Genomic DNA, 13,832 nt, shown 5'->3' with positions numbered 1-13,832 from the left:
CCCTTAATGGTGTACGGAGAAAAGAGCAACGCGAAGCTAAATCTTATTAGTAATTTGAAGGCGCAAAAGTTAATAAGAAAGGGTTGCTATGTTGTTCTAGCACACGTTGAGAAAGTACAAACTGAAGAAAAGAGCATCAATGATGTTCTCGTCGCAAAAGAATTTCCCGATGTATTTTTGAAAGAATTACCGGGATTACCTCCACACCGATCCGTTGAAATTCAAATAGATCTTGTACCGGGAGCTGCACCAATAGCTCGTGCTCCATACAGACTCGCACCCAATGAAATGAAGGAACTTCAAAGCCAATTACAAGAACTTCTAGAGTGTGGTTTCATACGACCGAGTACATCGCCATGGGGAGCTCCTGTTTTGTTTGTCAAAAAGAAGGATGGTACATTCAGGTTGTGTATCGACTACCGAGAGTTGAACAAACTTACCATCAAGAACCGTTACCCACTACCGAGAATCGACGAATTATTTGATCAATTACAAGGCTCGTCAGTTTATTCGAAGATTGATTTACGTTCTGGGTATCATCAAATGAGGGTGAAGGAGGACGATATTCCAAAGACTGCTTTCAGAACGCGTTACGGTCATCACGAGTTTATGGTTATGCCATTTGGATTGACTAACGCACCAGCTGTGTTCATGGACCTCATGACCCGTGTGTGTGGGTCATATCTCGACAAGTTTGTCATTGTTTTCATTGATGACAAACTTATCTACTCAAAGAATGATCAAGAGCACGAAGAACATTTGAGAAAAGTGCTAGAGTTGTTGAGGAAAGAAAAACTGTACGCTAAGTTTTTAAAGTGTGCATTTTGGTTGGAAGAAGTTCAATTCCTCGGTCACATAGTGAACAAAGAAGGTACTCAGGTGGATCCGACAAAGTTTGAGACCGTTGAAAAGTGGGAAACCCCTAAAACTCCGAAGCATATACGCCTATTTTTAGGACTGGCTGGTTACTACAGAAGATTCATGCAAGATTTTTTCAAAATAGCAAAACCCTTGACTGCATTAACGCATAAAGGGAAGAAATTTGAATGGAAGGATGAACAAGAAAAAGCATTTCAGTTGTTGAAGAAAAAGTTAAATACGGCACCTATATTGTCATTGCCTGAAGAGAATGATGATTTTGTGAAATATTGTGACGCCTCAAAGCAAGGCCTCGGTTGTGTATTAATACAACGAACGAAGGTAATTGCTTATGCGTCTAGGTAATTGAAAATTCACGAGCAAAATTATACGACACACGATTTGGAATTAGGCGCTGTTGTTTTTGCATTAAAGACTTGAAGGCACTACTTATATGGGGTCAAAAGTATTATATATACCGACCACAAAAGTCTTCAACATATATTTAATCAGAAACAACTGAACATGTGGCAGCGCAGGTGGATTGAATTGTTGAATGATTACGACTTTGAGATTCGTTACCACCCGAGGAAGGCGAATGTGGTAGCCGACGCTTTGAGTAGAAAGGACAGAGAACCCATTCGAGTAAAAGCTATGAATATAATGATTCACAATTACCTTACTACTCAAATAAAGGAGGCGCAACAAGGAGTTTTAAAAGAGGGAAATTTAAAGGATGAAATACCCAAAGGATCGGAGAAGCATCTTAATATTCGGGAAGACGGAACCCGGTATAGGGCTGAAAGAATTTGGGTACCAAAATTTGGAGATATGAGAGAAATAGTACTTAGAGAAGCTCATAAAACCAGATACTCAATACATCCTAGAATGGGGAAGATGTACAAAGATCTCAAGAAACATTTTTGGTGGCCAGGTATGAAAGTCGATGTTGCTAAATACGTAGGGAATGTTTGACGTGTTCTAAGGTCAAAGCTGAGCATCAGAAACCATCAGGTCTACTTCAACAACCCGAAATCCCGGAATGGAAATGGAAAAACATTACCATGGATTTCATCACTAAATTGCCAAGGACTGCAAGTGGTTTTGATACTATTTGGGTAATAGTTGATCGTCTCACCAAATCATCACACTTCCTGCCAATAAGAGAAGATGACAAGATGGAGAAGTTAGCACGACTGTATTTGAAGGAAGTCATCTCCAGACATGGAATACCAATCGCTATTATCTCTGATAGGGATGGCAGATTTGTTTCAAGGTTTTGGCAGACATTACAACAAGCATTAGGAACTCGTCTAGACATGAGTACTGCCTATCATCCACAAACCGATGGGCAGAGCTAAAGGATGATACAGACTCTTGAAGACATGCTACGAGCATGTGTTATTGATTTTGGAAATGGTTGGGATCGACATCTACCATTAGCAGAATTTTCCTACAACAACAGTTACCACTTGAGTATCGAAATGGCACCGTTCGAAGCACTTTATAGTAGAAAGTGCAGATCTCCAATTTGTTGGAATGAATTGGGGGATAGACAGATTACGGGTCCGAAGATAATCCAAGAAACTACAGAGAAAATCATCCAAATTCAACAACGGTTGAAAACCGCTCAGAGTCGACAAAAGAGCTACGCGGACCTTAAAAGGAAAGATATAGAATTTGAAATTGGGGAGATGGTCATGCTTAAGGTTTTGCCTTGGAAATGCGTTGTTCGATTTGGTAAACGGGGGAAACTAAATCCAAGATACATTGGACCATTCAAGATTTTAGATCGTGTCGGACCAGTTGCCTACCGACTTGAATTACCTCAACAACTCGCCAATGTATATAATACCTTTCATGTCTCGAATCTGAAGAAGTGCTTAGCTAAAGAAGATCTCACTATTCCTTTAGATGAAATTAAAATCAATGAAAAACTACAATTCATTGAAGAACCCGTCGAGATAATGGATCGTGAGGTTAAAAGGCTCAAGCAAAACAAGATACCAATTGTTAAAGTTCGATGGAATGCTCGTAGAGGACCCAAGTACACCTGGGAATGAGAAGATTAGATGAAGAAGAAATACCCGCACTTATTTCCAGAAGATACGTCAACACCTCCAACTGCTAAAAATTTCGGGACGAAATTTATTTAACGGGTAGGTACTGTAGTGACCCGAACTTTTCCATTTTTATATATATTAAATGAAATTGATATTTATATGATTAAGTGTTTCCAACATGTTAAGCAATCAAACTTGTTAAGACTTGATTAATTGAAATAGGTTTTATATAGATAATTGACCACCCAAGTTGACCAGTGATTCACGAACGTTAAAACTTGTAAAAACTATATGATGTCATATATATGGATATATATATAGTTAACATGGTATTATGATAAGTAAACATATCATTAAGTATATTAACAATGAACTACATATGTTAAAACAAGACTACTAACTTAATGATTTCGAAACGAGACATATATGTAACGATTATCATTGTAACGACATTTAATTGTATATATATCATATTAATATATCATAATATCATGATAATGTAATAATTTAACATCTCATTTTATATAATAAACAACGGGTTAACAACACTTAACAGGATCGTTAACCTAAAGGCTTCAAAACAACATTTACATGTAACGACTAACGATGACTTAACGACTCAGTTAAAATGTATATACATGTAGTGTTTTAATATGTATTTATACACTTTTGAAAGACTTCAAGACACTTATCAAAATACTTCTACTTAACAAAAATGCTTACAATTACATCCTCATTCAGTTTCATCAACAATTCTACTCGTATGCATCTGTATTCGTACTTGTACAATACACAGCTTTTAGATGTATGCACTATTGGTATATATACTCCAATGATCAGCTCTTAGCAGCCCATGTGATTCACCTAACACATTTGGGAACCATCATTTGGCAACTAGCATGAAATATCTCATAAAATTACAAAAATATTAGTAATCATTCATGACTTATTTACATGTAAACAAAATTACACATCCTTTATATCTAATCCATATACCAACGACCAAAAACACCTACAAACACTTTCACTCATCAATTTTATTCATCAAATTGATCTCTCTGAAGTTATATCTTCAAGTTCTAAGTGTTCTTCATAAATTCTATAAGTTCTAGTTTCATAAAATCAAGAATACTTCCAAGTTTGCTAGCTTACTTCCAATATTGTAAAGTGATCATCTAACCTCAAGAAATCTTTCTTATTTACAGTAAGATATCTTTCTAATACAATTTAATACTCATATTCAAACTTTGATTCAATTTCTATAACTATAACAATCTTATTTCGAGTGGAAATCTTACTTGAACTTGTTTTCGTGTCATGATTCTGCTTCAAGAACTTTCAGGCCATCCAAGGATCCTTTGCAGCTAGATATATTTTTCTCATTTCCAGTGGGTTTATCCACAAAACTTGAGGTAGTAATGATGTTCATAACATCATTCGATTCATAAATATAAAACTACCTTATTCGAAGGTTTAAACTTGTAATCACTAGAACATAGTTTAGTTAATTCTAAACTTGTTCGCAAATAAACATTAATCCTTCTAACTTGAATTTTAAAATCAACTAAACACATGTTCTATATCTATATGATATGCTAACTTAATGATTTAAAATCTAAAAACACGAAAAACACCGTAAAACTGGATATATGCCGTCGTAGTAACACCGCGGGCTGTTTTGGGTTAGTTAATTAAAAACTATGATAAACTTTGATTTAAAAGTTGTTCTTCTAGGAAAATGATTTTTCTTATGAACATGAAACTATATCCAAAAATCATGATTAAACTCAAAATGGAAGTATGTTTTCCAAAATGGTCATCTAGACGTCGTTCTTTCGACTGAAATGACTACCTTTAGAAAAATGACTTGTAACCAATATTTTTGACTATAAGCTTATACTTTTTCTGTATAGATTCATAAACTTAAGTTCAATATGAAACCAAAGCAATTAGATTTACTCAAAACGGATTTAAAACGAAGAAGTTATGGGTAAAACAAGATTGGATATTTTTACTTGTTGTAGCTACGTGAAAATTGGTAACAAATCTATACAAATCATATCCTAGCTAACTTATATTGTATTATACATGTATTCTAATATATTATGTAATCTTGGGATACCATAGACACCTATGCAAATGTTTTGACATATCATATCGACCCATCTATATATATTATTTGGAACAACCATAGACACTCTATATGCAGTAATGTTGGAGTTAGCTATACAGGGTTGAGGTTGATTCCAAAAATATATATACTTTGAGTTGTGATCTAGCCTAACACGTGAATACAATGGGTCATGGATTGGGTCAAGATAATATATATCAATTTATTTCTGTACATCTAACTATGGACAACTAGTTGTAAGTTACTAACGAGGACAGCTGACTGAAAATATTTAAAACATTAAAACGTATTAAAAAATGTTGTAAATATATTTTGAACATACTTTGATATATATGTACATATTTGTTATAGGTTCGTGAATCGACCAGTGGACAAGTCTTACTTCCTGACGAAGTAAAAATCTGTGAAAGTGAGTTATAGTCCCACTTTTAAAATCTAATATTTTGGGACGAGAATACATGCAGCTTTATAAATGTTTTACAAAATAGACACAAGTACGCAAAACTACATTCTATGGTTGGATTATTAAACAGAATATCGCCCTTCAAGTCTGGTAGCCTAAGAATTAGGGAAATGGCTCCTAATTGACGCGAATCCTAAAGATATATCTATTGGGCTTAACAACCCCCATTCAGGTTATGGATGGTTTAGTACTTCGAAATTATTATACAGACGAGAGGTTCTGTTTTGGAGATATTCTATGCATTAAGTTAACGTCGGTTACCAGGTGTTGAACATATGAATGATTTTTATCTCTATGCAGTTTGCGAAATGCCTGATAAGAGATGTGTTATAAAAATGAAATCTTGTGGTCTATTATTATGATTTAATAATATGTAGGTTAAACCTATAACTCACCAACAATTTTGTTGACGTTTTAAGCATGTTTATTCTCAGGTGATTATTAAGAGCTTCCACTGTTGCATACTAAATTAAGGACAAGATTTGGAGTCCATGCTTGTATAATATTGTTTAAAAATTGCATTCGAAGACTTATGTTGATGTGTAATATTATTGTAAACCATTATGTAATGGTCGTGTGAAAAACGCTATATTTTAGATTATAATTATTTGATAATCGTCGTAATATTTTAAAGGTTATGGTTTGTTTTAAAATCGAATCCAGTCTTTGAAAAACGTCTCATATAGAGGTCAAAACCTCGCGACGAAATCAATTAATATGGAACGTTTATAATCAATATAAACGGGACATTTCATGCAACTCCCTTGCTCTACTTTCATCTTCATGAAAGTCAACCAACTTATTCACATTAGTCTTAACTCATAATTATTCCCATAATTGTGACCGACTATGGACGTTTTAGAATAACAATGTTATTCAAGGATTTAAACATACTAATAAGGAACACAACAATTATTAATGAGGATGATTATATCCGAATACATCATATCATTTAAGATAAATGTCGCTTATATGTTCCAAATATTCAAATACATAAATTACAAATCATTCCAATCATTAAAATTACGAAGCCCTATGCACCGAGCATGACCCTCATGTTTTGATTGTGCCAAAGCCATTGTAAAAGGATCAGCAAGGTTTTGATCTGTGTGAACTTTATGAATACAAACATCTCCGTTTCCCACTATGTGACGTATGTAGTGGAATCTCCTAAGGATATGCTTGGTGTTGTGATGCGATCTAGGTTCTTTTGCTTGAGCAATAGCACCATTGTTGTCGCAAAATATTTCTATGGGGTTTTTCGTTGATTTGGATTTCGTCTAACAGAATAGTGAGATCTTCTTTAACAAAACACTTCTTCAGATTCGAGACATGAAAAGTGTTATGTACAGCCGCAAGTTGTTGAGGTAACTCCAGTTGGTAAGCTACTGGTCCGACACGATCTATAATCTTGAATGGTCCAATGTACCTTGGATTTAGTTTCCCCCATTTACCAAATTGAATAACGCCTTTCCAAGGTGAAACCTTAAGCATGACCATCTCTCCAATCTCAAATTCTATATCTTTTCTTTTACTGTTCGCATAGTTCTTTTGTCGACTCTGGGCGGTTTTCAATCGTTGTTGAATTTGGATGATTTTCTCTGTAGTTTCTTGGATTATCTCCGGACCCGTAATCTGTCTATCCCCAAATTCATTCCAACAAATTGGAGATATGCACTTTCTACCATAAAGTGCTTTGAACGGTGCCATTTCGATACTCGAGTGGTAACTGTTGTTGCAGGAAAATTCTGCTAATGGTAGATGTCGATCCCAACCGTTTCCAAAATTAATAACACATGCTCGTAGCATGTCTTCAAAAGTCTGTATCGTCCTTTCGCTCTGACCATCGGTTTGTGGATGATAGGCAGTACTCATGTCTAGACGAGTTCCCAATGCTTGTTGTAATGTCTGCCAAAATCTTGAAACAAATCTGCCATCCCTATCAGAGATTATAGAGACTGGTATTCCATGTCTGGAGACAACTTCCTTCAAGTATAATCTCGCCAACTTCTCCATTTTATCATCTTCTCTCATTGGCAGAAAGTGTGCTGACTTGCTGACACGATCGACTATTACCCAAATAGTATCATAACCACTTGCAGTCCTTGGCAATTTAGTAATGAAATCCATGGTAATGTTTTCCCATTTCTATTCTGGGATTTCAGGTTGTTGGAGTAGACCTGATGGTTTCTGATGTTCAGCTTTGACCTTTGAACACGTCAAACATTCTCCTACATATTTAGCAATATCGGCTTTCATACCCGGCCACCAAAAGTGCTTCTTGAGATCTTTGTACATTTTTCCTGCTCCGGGATGTATTGAGTATCTGGTTTTATGTGCTTCCTTAAGTACCATTTCTCTCACATCTCCAAACTTTGGTACCCAAATTCTTTCAGCCCTATACCGGGTTCCGTCTTCCCGAATATTAAGATGTTTCTCTGATCCTTTGGGTATTTCATTCTTCAACTTTTCTTCTTTTACAACTCCCTGCTGTACCTCCTTTATTTGAGTAGTAAGGTTAGTACGAATAATTATATTCATAGCTTTTACCCGCATAGGTTCTCTGTCCTTTCTACTCAAAGCGTCGGCTACCACATTTGCCTTCCCTGGGTGGTAACGAATCTCGAAATCGTAATCATTCAATAACTCAATCCACCTACGCTGCCTCATGTTCAGTTGTTTCTGATTAAATATATGTTGGAGACTTTTGTGGTCGGTATATATGATACTTTTGACCCCATATAAGTAGTGCCTCCAAGTCTTTAATGCAAAAACAACAGCGCCCAATTCCAAATCGTGAGTTGTATAATTTTGCTCGTGAATCTTCAATTGTCTGGACGCATAAGCAATTACCTTCGTTCGTTGCATTAATACACAACCGAGGCCTTGCTTTGAGGCATCACAATATATCACAAAATCATCATTCCCTTCAGGCAATGACAATATTGGTGTCGTAGTTAATTTTTTCTTCAACAATTGGAACGCTTCCTCCTGTTCATCCTTCCATTCAAATTTCTTTCCTTTATGCGTTAATGCAGTCAAGTGTTTTGCTATTTTGGAAAAATCTTGGATGAATCTTCCGTAGTAACCAGCCAATCCTAAAAATTGACGTATATGCTTCGGACTTTTCGGGGTTTCCCAGTTTACAACGGTTTCAATCTTTGCCGAATCAACCTGAATACCTTCTTTGCTCACAACATGTCCGAGGAATTGAACTTCTTTCAACCAAAATGCACACTTTGAAAACTCAGCGTACAGTTTTTCTTTCCTCAACAATTCCAGTACTTTCCTCAAATGTTCTTCATGCTCTTGATCATTCTTTGAGTAAATAAGTATGTCATCGATGAAGACAATGACAAACTTGTCGAGATATGGTCCACACACTATGTTCATGAGGTCCATGAACACAGCTGGTGTGTTAGTCAAACCAAACGGCATAATCATAAACTCGTAATGACCGTATCGCGTCCTGAAAGCTGTCTTCGGAATATCATCCTCCTTTATCCGCATTTGATGATATCCGGAACGTAAATCGATCTTCGAATAAACCGACGAGCCTTGTAGTTGATCAAATAAGTCGTTGATTCTTGGTAGTGGGTAACGGTTCTTGATGGTAAGTTTGTTCAACTCTCGGTAGTCGATACATAACCTGAATGTACCATCCTTCTTTTTGACAAACAAAACAGGAGCTCCCCATGGTGATGTACTTGGTCGTATGAAACCACGCTCTAGAAGTTCTTGTAATTGGCTTTGAAGTTCCTTCATTTCACTGGGTGCAAGTCTGTATGGAGCACGAGCTATTGGTGCAGCTCCCGGTACAAGATCTATTTGAAATTCAACGGATCGGTGTGGAGGTAATCCCGGTAATTCTTTCGAAAATACATCGGGAAATTTTTTTGCGACGGGAACATCATTGATGCTCTTTTCTTCAGTTTGTACTTTCTCGACGTGTGCTAGAACAGCATAGCAACCCTTTCTTATTAGCTTTTGCGCCTTCAAATTACTAATAAGATTTAGCTTCGCGTTGCTCTTTTCTCCGTACACCATTAAGGGTTTTCCTTCATCTCGTACAATGCGAATTGCATTTTTGTAACATACGATCTTTGCTTTCACCTCTTTCAACCAGTCCATGCCGATTATCACATCAAAACTCCCTAACTCTACTGGTATCAAATCAATCTTAAACGTTTCGCTACTCAGTTTAATTTCTCGATTCCGACATATATTATCTGCTGCAATTAATTTACCGTTTGCTAATTCTAGTATAAACTTATTATCCAAAGGTGTCAATGGACAATTTAATTTAGCACAAAAATCCTTAATCATATAGCTTCTATCCACACCCGAATCAAATAAAACATAAGCAGATGTATTGTCAATAAGAAACGGACCCGTAACAAGCTCCGGGTCTTCTTGCGCTTCAACCGCATTAATGTTGAAGACTCTTCCTCGGCCTTGCCCATTATTATCCCCCTGATTTGGACACATATTTTTGTAATGGCCCTTCTTCCCGCATCTGAAACAGGTAATGTCGGCATAACTTGTTCCGGCATTATTTGTTCCCTTAGCCATTGATCCATAGATTTTACACTTTGTCGCACCATGGCCCTTTCTATTACACTTAGTACACACTACTATACAGAGCCCAGTTGAATGGTATCCTTCACATCTCTGACAGAATTTCTGCCTCTTGTTGTTATTGTTGGGATTGTTGTTGTTGCGGTTGTTATTGTTGTTGAAACGATTGTTGTAGTTATTGCTGGGGTGGTTGTTGTTGTTGCGTTTGTTGTTGCGAAAATTGGTGCGATTGTAGTTGTGATTGTTGGGTTGCTTATTGAAATTGTGACCCTTGTCACTGGTTTCTTCCCATTTCCTCTTGACTTGTTTCGTATTGGCTTCTTCAGCCGCCTGTTCTTTAATCCTTTCCTCAATTTGATTTATAAGTTTATGAGCCATTCGACTTGCCTTTTGTATGGAGGCGGGCTCGTGTGAACTTATATCCTCTTGGATCCTTTCCGGTAACCCTTTTACAAATGCGTCGATTTTCTCTTCTTCATCTTCGAACGCTCCCGGACACAATAGGCACAACTCTGTGAATCGTCGTTCGTACGTGGTAATATCAAACCCTTGTGTTCGTAACCCTCTAAGTTTTACCTTGAGCTTATTGACCTCATTTCTGGGATGGTACTGCTCGTTCATTAAGTGTTTGAATGCTGACCACGGTAGTGCGTAAGCAGCATCTTGTCCCACCTGTTCTAGATAAGTGTTCCACCGATTCAACCTTCTCAGTCCACCATTTTAATCCGATTGGACCCTCGGTTCCATCGAATTCCAAAGGTTTACAGGCAGTGAATTCTTTGTAGGAGCATCCTACACGAGTTCTCGTGGCGTTAGTTCCATTGCTGGATTCAGAGTTATTGTTATTTTGCATCGCAGCCTGTACTGCGGCTATGTTTGCTGCAAGGAAAGCACAGAATTCCTCCTCGCTCATATTCAGGGTGTGTCGAGTAGTTGGTGCCATTTCCTTCAAAAATAGCCAAAAGAATTTAGTTAATCATATAGAATATCAAGAGTAGTCAATAGTATTTCGTAGCATAATATGAACTTATTTATAAAAGATTTTTCTTCATATTAGCGTTTTATAGTTTTTTTTTTTCCATTCGGGTAGTACCTACCCGTTAAGTTCATACTTAGTAGCTACTATACAATTCAACCACTACAATTCTATATGAAAAACTGATTATAATAATATTTCGCGTACAAAGTATTACACAATATTTTACAAACTTACAATACCGCTATATAGCATAAGATATAGCACACAATAACATTGATACAAAGCAGTTTCGATGACAATCCTAGTTAATACGCAAGTCGTTCAACAAAGGCAATAAAGACACGTAATTCATAAGTCCAGAAACAAATCATGCATTCTGGTTTTACTAAGACTACTTCCCATCCTTGGTTTTGTGGAACATAACCATTGTGGTCGTTGATAAGATAGCATGTTGTAACATCGTCAAAGGGACGAGGGTTTTGTAATGCCCAACAGCCCCGTAACAATCTAAAAACCTTGTTTCTCACCCCAACTACTGAGTCCGTTACTTGTGGGAATGTTTTGTTTAATAGTTGTAATCCGATGTTCTTTTTCTCACTTTGGTGAGAAGCGAACATCACTAACCCATAAGCATAACATGCTTCTTTATGTTGCATGTTAGAAGCTCTTTCTAATTCATGAAGTCCTATGTTGGGATAAGTTGAGTTAAAATAGGTTCTTAATCCGTAGCGTAAAATTGCACTTGGGTTCCCCGCATTTAATGCTTTAAAGAAAACACGGCGTAGCTTACGGTCTCCCCAATGTGATATACCCCAACTTTCAAAGGAAAGCCTTTTATAAACTAAGGCATTCTTGGAATTTTCATCAAATGTTCTACAAACTAATTTCACCGTAAATAATTGTGCCGACGAATTCTGACCAACTTTAGACAAGATTTCATCAATCATGTCCCCGGGTAGGTCTTCTAAAATTTTTGGTTGTCTATCCTTAACGTCCATTGTGTTTTTATACTGTAAAACAGACGAGGATTAGATTTGTAAAAGATAATTATCAAATAATACAAGCAAATTTTTTTTTTTACATACAACATAAAAGTACAAGCACACTTATATTACATATATTACACCGCATGATTACAACCCTTTATTCCGACTCGCTTGTTTCTTCTTCTTCGGACTTAGTTCGTTTCGCTAATTTTCTAGGGATATATGGTGCTCCCCTAATACGAGTTGTCATTTTCCACAATGGTTTAGAAAAACCTGGTGGTTTAGAGGTTCCCGGATTATTGTTACAATTTAGGAAATACGGATGTTGCCGATACATAAAAAGTTCATCAAGGTTGGAATCAGGTTTCTCTATTTTTATACCTTTTCCCTTATTATTTTCTTTTGCCTCTTTAAATTGGGTCGGGGTAATTTCTATAACATCATCGGAATCCTCATCGGGATCCGATTCATCGGAGAATTGGTAATCTTCCCAATATTTTGCTTCCTTAGCAGAAACACCATTGACCATTATTAACTTTGGTCCATTGGTTGAGGATTTTCTTTTATTTGACCGTTTTTCTGTGGTTCCTAATATTTTCCCCTCCGGAACCACTTCTTCTTCCGGTTCCTCTTCTTCCTCTTCTTCTTCCAGTTCTTTTTCTTCCGGTTCTTCTTCTTCTTCTTCCAGTTCTTCGGGAATTTGTTAATCTTCCCAATATATATTCGACTCTTCATTATTATTAGGTGAGTCAATGGGATTCGTGCTAGAGGTAGACATCTATTACACAATATCAAACACGTTAAGAGATTAATATATCACATAATATTTACATGTTAATAATATATAGTTTCCAACAAAAATGTTAAGCAATCATTTTTAAAGAAAACACGGTCGATGTCCAGACTCACTAATGCATCCTAACAAACTCAATAAGATACACTAATGCAAATTTTCTGGTTCTCTAAGACCAACGCTCGAATACCAACTGAAATGTCCCGTTCATATTGATTATAAACGTTCCATATTAATTGATTTCATCGCGAGGTTTTGACCTCTATATGAGACGTTTTTCAAAGACTGCATTCATTTTTATAACAACCATAACCTTTATTTTATCGATAAAGGTTTAAAAAGCATTACGTAGATTATCAAATAATGATAATCTAAAATATACCGTTTACACACGATCATTACATAATGGTTTACAATAATAATATATTACATCAAAGTAAGTTTCTTGAATGCAGTTTTTACACAATATCATACAAGCATGGACTCCAAATCTTGTCCTTATTTTAGTATGCAACAGCGGAAGCTCTTAATAATCACCTGATAATAAATATGCTTAAAACGTCAACAAAAATGTTGGTGAGTTATAGGTTTAACTTATATATTATCAAATCATAATAATAGACCACAAGATTTCTCATTTTCATAAATATCATTACACTCGCAAGTGCATAAAAATCATTCATATGTTGAACACCTGGTAACCGACGTTAACTTAATGCATAGAATATCTCCAAAACAGAACCTCTTGTCTGTATAATAATCTCGAAGTACTAAACCATCCATAACCTGAATGGGGGTTGTTAAGCCCAATAGATCTATCTTTAGGATTCACGTCAATTAGGGGCCATTTCCCTAATTCTTAGGCTACCAGACTTGAAGGGCGATATTCGGTTTAATAAACCAACCATAGAATGTAGTTTCGCATACTTGTGTCTATTTTGTATAACATTTATAAAACTGCATGTATTCTCATCCCAAAAA

The sequence above is a fragment of the Rutidosis leptorrhynchoides genome, chromosome 8, assembly GCF_046630445.1.
Source record: "Rutidosis leptorrhynchoides isolate AG116_Rl617_1_P2 chromosome 8, CSIRO_AGI_Rlap_v1, whole genome shotgun sequence".
NCBI classification, from domain to species: Eukaryota; Viridiplantae; Streptophyta; class Magnoliopsida; order Asterales; family Asteraceae; genus Rutidosis; species Rutidosis leptorrhynchoides.
This window is presented reverse-complemented; position numbering follows the sequence as displayed.